Genomic DNA, 7,387 nt, shown 5'->3' with positions numbered 1-7,387 from the left:
GTTCACCCACAACAAGCTGATGGGCCACATTAAAGTTTAGTCTTCAAGATGTGTAATAGTTTGCTGATGATGTCTGTTATGACCCAGCTCGTTGAGCAGTAACAAAAACCAGGGAGTCACGGACATAAGCAATAAATAAGCTCTTTACTGAGCAGCAAATCTAAAACCCAAAAACGGCTTCAAATAAGCAGGTGGCCCCTGTGGCATCGCCAGAACCTGGTGGTATAAGCAGTGGAGTCCTTCAAAAGAAAAGTCAAGCAAACCAAAACAAAAACAAAGTCAGGGTTGGGCAGGCAAGTCGGAGAAGAGCCAGTCTGGAGAGCAGAGCTAGGTGGAGAAGACAACTCAGCTCCAAGCCAGCTACAGCTCCACTCACCCAGTTCCTTCTCTCTCCTTTCCCTCTCTTGACGCACTGGAGCAGGCTGCTTATATAGCCAAGATACGTTGGGCCCTATCAGATCATGGTCTTGCCCTTTCCAGTGCTGTTTGGGACAAAAAGCAATTAGTAAATGACAGATCCCTCCATGTAAAGTGGACGGGGATGTCACAATGTCAGAAAATTTAAAAAACACTGCTTGTTTTGTGGTTTTTACTGCAATTGATGAACATTATTTAAATTTGAGACTTTCATTTTGAAGCTTTCACTGTTGGGCTTAAATTATGCTGTTTTTCTTTCTGTAGAAATATTCTAAAACAACAAGAACAAGAATGGAAATCAGTTAATCAACAGTATTGTTCACATACAACCAAGACTCCATTATGCAAGGTCAGTGATTCACTGGATCTGTTGTTGCTGATTGCAATCAATACATTGTTGCTTGGAATTGATAGACATTTTTCAAATTTTAAACTTAAAGCTTTCAATGTTTTTCTGAAATTATGTTTTTTTTTTCTTTCTCTAGCAGTACTATACAACAAATCGAAACACACTGTATATCAGCCAAAGTATTGTTCACATAATCTAAAAACCTACTTTAAAAAACGGAAATGTTCATTATTTAATGTCGTAACATATTGCTGGTCATGTGGACATAAAAACTATGTCAGATATTCAGTCATTTTACAACAAAATCTGTGTTTTGAAGGATTTTGATAGGTACTCTCCAAACCTACATAAAAGAACCACAGACAACGTATATTAATTTCATGGCTGAAACTTTTGCAAAAGGAGAAGACTCAGCAAAGTGCTCTTCCAAGCTGTTCACAAAGCGTTCTGCCCCCCTCTGCTAGAGCAGGCCTTTTATTTGGGAAAACAAAAGTGAGAACAATCAGTTTCAAAAGTCAAAAAGTCTTAACGCAAACAAGAAAATCACGTTGAATGTTGAATTTCCTCTCTTGAAGCAAGTTGTCACAGTCTGGGTTGTCCTTCCAGACTCTGCAGCATGAGGTCGCCCTCTGACCCCTGCAGGCGATGCAGTTGATGAAATCCGGTGTCGTTTCGCAGTAGGTGTAAACTTTGTTACACATGTTCCAAGAGATATGTATCTGTTGTTGTAAACACAGCTCCTCAGAGACCCGGGTTTAGCTCCTGCTAAAGAAATGATCTCTGGTATTTTCCATGCGGCTTGTGGAAACGGAAGTACGTCAGCAGTAGGTGAACAGTTCATAGATCCAAAAAGTCCTTTCGCGGCATCTCCTGTCCGAAGTAGAACAGAATAGTCCTTTTTAACCATTTGCATCCCTTTGGCATGGGCACGCTGAGCTGTGGTTGTGTGCTCAGGCCATAGAGACACATCTGTTTGTCATCAGTGATGCTCCCTGGTCGAAAACCTGAGTTGTGTGTGGTGATGGGCAGCGGTGCACACACATAGCAGTTCACAGCGCTCCCTTCATAAGCAGTTCAGTTCATCAGTTGCCACCACAGGTTGGTGCTGTAGTCATGTGGGTGGAAAGTGAGGTCACTTCCTCCTCCAAACATCAGACATGCTGCAGTCACAGTGCAGTAGAAGATCCATCTGGCATATGGAGTCTCCATTGCTGCTCGGCGCACAGAGATGTCAGAACCCCCAAACTAAAGAGTGAGTATGCGTCGAGTTTCTTCACTGGCGTTGAGACGAACCACCCTAAAAAATGGAACCCCTGTGTAGCCAGAACTTCCCCGCCACTCCGGTTTAGAGGTCCAACACTCTCTGCAGCTTGCAGTGACTGAGATGTATCCAGCTGGGTCGTTCAGCAATCTTTACAGCTGTTGGTGTGGTCATCAGCACCTGGAACGGTCCTTCCCACCGTGGACTTGCCCAGTTCTTTCGTTTGATGACCTTTATGTAGACCCAGTCTCCTGGCTCAATGGGAGCGGCTTCCTGCAAAGGAAGAGAATCAGAAGGCAGTAAATTTGCACTGGACACTTCCTTCAGTTTAAGAGTCCTGATCATATAATCTGCTAATATTTGTTCTTCATCAGCTTTCTGTAAGTCAGGAGCGAACAGAGGCAATCTGTAAGCTCTCCCATGATTATTTCAAAGGGTGTTAGACCATCAGCTGTTGGGGTGATTCTCATATAGAGCTTCACCAAATCTAAACATTCTGGCCAAAGTCGGCCAGTTTCTTCCATGCATTTTCTTAATTTGCTTTTCACAGTACCATTTGTTCTTTCCACCAGCCCTGCATTCTAAGGATGATAAGCACAGTGGTTTTTCAATGTCATTCCCAAGTGAGTGGCCGTATTTTGCATATGGCCTTAGCCACTGTGGTAACACTTTATTTGAAGGGGGTTGAATAAGACTGACATAACACCTGTCATGAACATGAATAAGCCTTCATGAATATTTATGACTGTTGTCATAAAGTGTCATTCTGTAAATTATGACACTTTTAATACAAAGTTGACATTATTCACAATGTCTTTATGACAACTTGACATTAACCATAAATTGATATAAATTTGTTATAAAATTTGAATGAATAATGTCAACTTTGTATTAAAAGTGTCATAATTTACCGAATGACGCTTTATGACAACAGTCATAAATATTCATGAAGGCTGTTAAGAGAGGAAAAATTCTTGAACTTTAAAAACCTTTTGACTCGTTAAATCCTTTCTTATGCCCGGGTTCAGAAAAATGCTGTGTGCAAAGACTGAGATCACACAGAGATAACAGCGTCACAATAATCAGCATTTATTCAAGACAGATGCATACTATGACCAGACAAACATCACAAAACATCAGAAACCTCAGAGCACAAATGAATTTACCTGAGAGAGAAAAAGACAAAAGATGGAAACGACAAACAAAAAGCAAAGATGTCTTTGGAGAAGTTTCTAGAGCAAAATCTGATTTGTTACTTCTGTGTAGAAAGTTTTATAGTAAAAGGCGTATTCCTATCTTTAATTTATTCAAATAAGGCGTATCTTTGCTCATCCAACCAGGAGCTATCTCTGACCCTCTATCTGAAGCCTAAAACCCCTGCAGAGTTTACGGCTTTTCACAGATGAGTGTGAAAAGCTGGAACTTCTACTGTATTGTTTTCCCACACAGACAAAAGGCAGTTTAAACGATCCTAGCAAACCATCTGCTGTAACTACAGGTAACATAAAGGTCAAAGAGCCAGAATATATTACTAATTTCAAAACCACAATTAGGCCACTTGAATCAAGGCATGTTAAGTTTTAAAACTAGCTTATTTTAAATGTATTTTCTCAACAAGGCTTATTCATGTTCATGACAGGTATTATGTCATGTTTATGAAAGTGTCATGACAGTCTTATTCACCCCCCTTCAAATAAAGTGTTACCGCTACGGTCAAAGCATCTGCAGGCTTTGCTGGAACTTTTCAACTCATTTAGCAAAAGCATCAATCATTACCAAACAATATTTGTATGGTCCACTTTATGTGAGTTCAACAAAGTCCATAAACAACATTAACGAACTCAAAAGTTCATAACAAAAAAAAATTTAAGTAAGAATTTTGTGGTTATATTATTGTTATCACCTCACCATTTTCCCTTTTCCCATGGCATCGTCCATGTGTCACAATAGCTGTTTCTTTAAATAAAGACTTTGGGAGGACTGGTTTGTCATTGACCTGAAAAATTTTCTCATCATTCATTTTTGCACCTTTTGTTATCCGCATTCGTTTTTCTGCATGTCTGTGCTAAGAAGTAATCTTTCTCATGCTTCTCAGCTGCAGCGTCTTTAGCTATTTTATCAGCTAGTCTGTTCCCATTTGAAACTTCACCTTGCCCTGTGGTGTGAGCTGCACATTTAGATACAGCTAGTTTAGCTGGGAGTTGTATTGCTTGCAAAAGATTTTTAAGCAAAGATGCATGAGTTACTGGTTTCCCAGTAAATGTTTTCATTCCTCTACGCTCCCATTGTTTGGCGAAATAGAACAACGTAGAGAAAACATACCGGCTATCTTTTTACACCGTCAGGTGCATGTCCTTCTGAACTATTTACAGATTGGAGTGTTTTAGTCTGACATCTCTCATGGCGCCGTTTACAGGGACTACTGTTATCCCTAATTTTGTCATTAGGTCTCTGCCTAACAGATTTATTGAACAATTCAGTGACATCACAACGGAAGTTTTTACCTTAATTCCTGTTTCTCAATTTTTAAAAGGTGTTGGGTTTTTTTTGACACATTCTTTCTCTCTCTCTCTCTCTCTCTCTCTCTCTCTCTCTCTCTCTCTCTCTCTCTCTCTCTATATATATATATATATATATATATATATATATATATATATATATATATATATATGTCACCAGTCTTCCACCCGGGAGACCCAGGTTTGAATCCAGGCTGGGGCAAACGGTTACAACAGTGAAATTGAGCTATGCAGTGTGGGTCCTTAGGCAAGACCCTTAGAGCTATATAGCCTACCTCATACCATGAGAGACATTGATAAGCACAACATGCCGGCTCAGACGTCGCCCGGCCAAACAAGGTCTGCGTCAGGTGCTGGGGAACCAGACCACCTTGATGAAAAATGGGCTACTGGAACAAGACGGAAATGGGCGAGAGACGAAAACATGGATCTGTTGGAATGCTACTACTCAAGTAACCCTAGCCAGAGGGGCTACATGCAAAGACTGTGGGAGGAATGGTTACTTCGACACCCACAGTCTACAATGACTGCCAAACAACTAGTAGCTCAGTGTTCCAACATCCGCAAACGGCAACTGCTATCACAACTTGAGATTGACGAGGTACAACACAAAGGGGAGGAGCCAGGACACCAGGTCAGAAGGGAGTTAACAACTACCCGCCCAGAGACTGGGCATGTAGCCCCAGTAATGAACGTACCATCTGAGCTGAACGAGACAGCAACTAACCTGAGAGAAAGAATCATGGCCTGAATGAACACCAGACAACCCCGATGCCAATTACAACGGCTGAGTGAAGTACCATCAGAAAGTCTCATTGAAGATGTGAATGCAGCACTCAGAACGATTCCTACCAACACCATAACTGAAACCAATGAACTGATATACAACTCAGCATGGTTACAAAGAGAGGGAAGGTCGTCCGCACAGAAGGGGTCTGGGGTGTATATATATATATATATATATATATATATATATATATATATATATATATATATATATACCCGGGAGACCGGGGTTCGAATCCGGGCTGGGGCAAGTTACAACAGTGCAATTGAGCTATGCAGTGTGGGTCCTTAGGCAAGACCCTTGGAGCTATATAGCCTACCTCATACCATGAGAGACATTGATAAGCACGACATGCCAGCTCAGACGTCGCCCGGCCAAACAAGGTCTGCGTCAGGTGCTGGGGAACCAGAGCACCTTGATGAAAAATGGGCTACTGGAACAAGACGGAAATGGGCGAGAGACGAAAACATGGATCTGTTGGAATGCTACTACTCAAGTAACCCTAGTCAGAGGGGCACCCACAGTCTACAATGACTGCCAAACAACTAGTAGCTCAGTGTTCCAACATCCGCAAACGGCAACTGCTATCACAACTTGAGATTGACGAGGTACAACACAAATGCTACGGCAAGAGGGAGGAGCCCGGATGTAAGGTCAGGGGGGAGTTAACTACAACTCCCCACCCCGAGACTGGGTATGCAGCCCCAGTAATGAACGAACTATCAAAGCGAGACAGCAACTGACCAGACACCAGGCAACCCCGACGGCTGAGTGAAGTACCATCAGAAAGTCTCATTCAAGATGCGAATTCACAGCATCTGATTCACATTTCGCTGTTATGCGAATATATATATGAAGTGAAAAATATATATGAAGTGAAAAAGTTCTTGATGGGCTGTTTTGGTCTACACATCAACATGCATGCAGTGTCACATTGATATTTGCTCATTAACTTTTGGATTTTCAAATGCACATATCATATGCTTCAGGATGTTCTAACAGCTGGTTGTTGTGTGCACCGAGTTGTTGAATTCCTAGATTTATATCATAACCTTTTCTTGATTGCATCTCTCTGCACATGGTGCATGATGGCTGGTGTCTCAGTTCAAGGGAAAAGCATCTAAATCCAAGAAACGAAATGCAACTTTGTTCATTTAACTCAACCTGTTAAAATTTTACAGCCTAAAAGCTCCTAATTCTTGTCCATATTGAAAGCTAAGGCCATTCATAATCATCTTTTGTTTCAGCAGAATGATGCATGTCACAAAGCTCAAATAATCTCAAACTGGTTCTTGAACCCAACAAGGATTTTAAAGCTCTCCAATGGTCTCCAGATCTCATCTTTTTAAATTCTGATCTGGTGAAAATTTTACAGCAATGACCCAAAACATCTTCTGGACCAGAATCTGAGAACATCATGAAAGATTTATTAAGTTCCGGCGTCAGAAACACACATAGCCCAATATTGTCCAGGTGTACCCAATAAAGTGACCACTTATGTGTTTTTAGTATTTCATTCATTGATTTACTACCTAATCATGGAAGGTGAATAGAAGACGTTATGTTACCACAGCAGAAAATAGTCGCACAACCAGACCTGAAACCCTTGGAGCAGATGGCATTGCACAGCTTTTTGCTTTCATTTACATAAAATGTTCCACAAACTATATCAACGAGATTCAGACAGCCATGAAGTTTCTACTTCCTCATGTCTGTGTAACGATCGACCAGCGACCTGCTTCAACGTCTGAGCTGCAGGAGTCTGATTAACAGGCTGTAATATTAGGAGACGTGTTTCTGCTGCTGACATGGTCATCACATCATAGGAAGGAAATTCTTAATCCTTTCACAATAAAGCTCATTACCAAATTTCATTCTTTACCTTACTTTTTGATATCCAACTAGTTGGTCCAACTTGTCCAAGTAGGATAATTAATTTAGCTTTAGCTACTTGTAAATATAAAAATGTTAAAAATGCCACAATAAAATACATGAAAAACAAGACATGTAGAAAATAATTGTAACTTGATAACACAAAGCTCTGTCTTATTAAA

The sequence above is a fragment of the Poecilia mexicana genome, unplaced genomic scaffold (genome assembly GCF_051168715.1).
Source record: "Poecilia mexicana isolate PSO_F unplaced genomic scaffold, ASM5116871v1 scaffold_2, whole genome shotgun sequence".
NCBI lineage: Eukaryota > Metazoa > Chordata > Actinopteri > Cyprinodontiformes > Poeciliidae > Poecilia > Poecilia mexicana.
Note: the sequence above shows the minus strand (reverse complement) of the source record.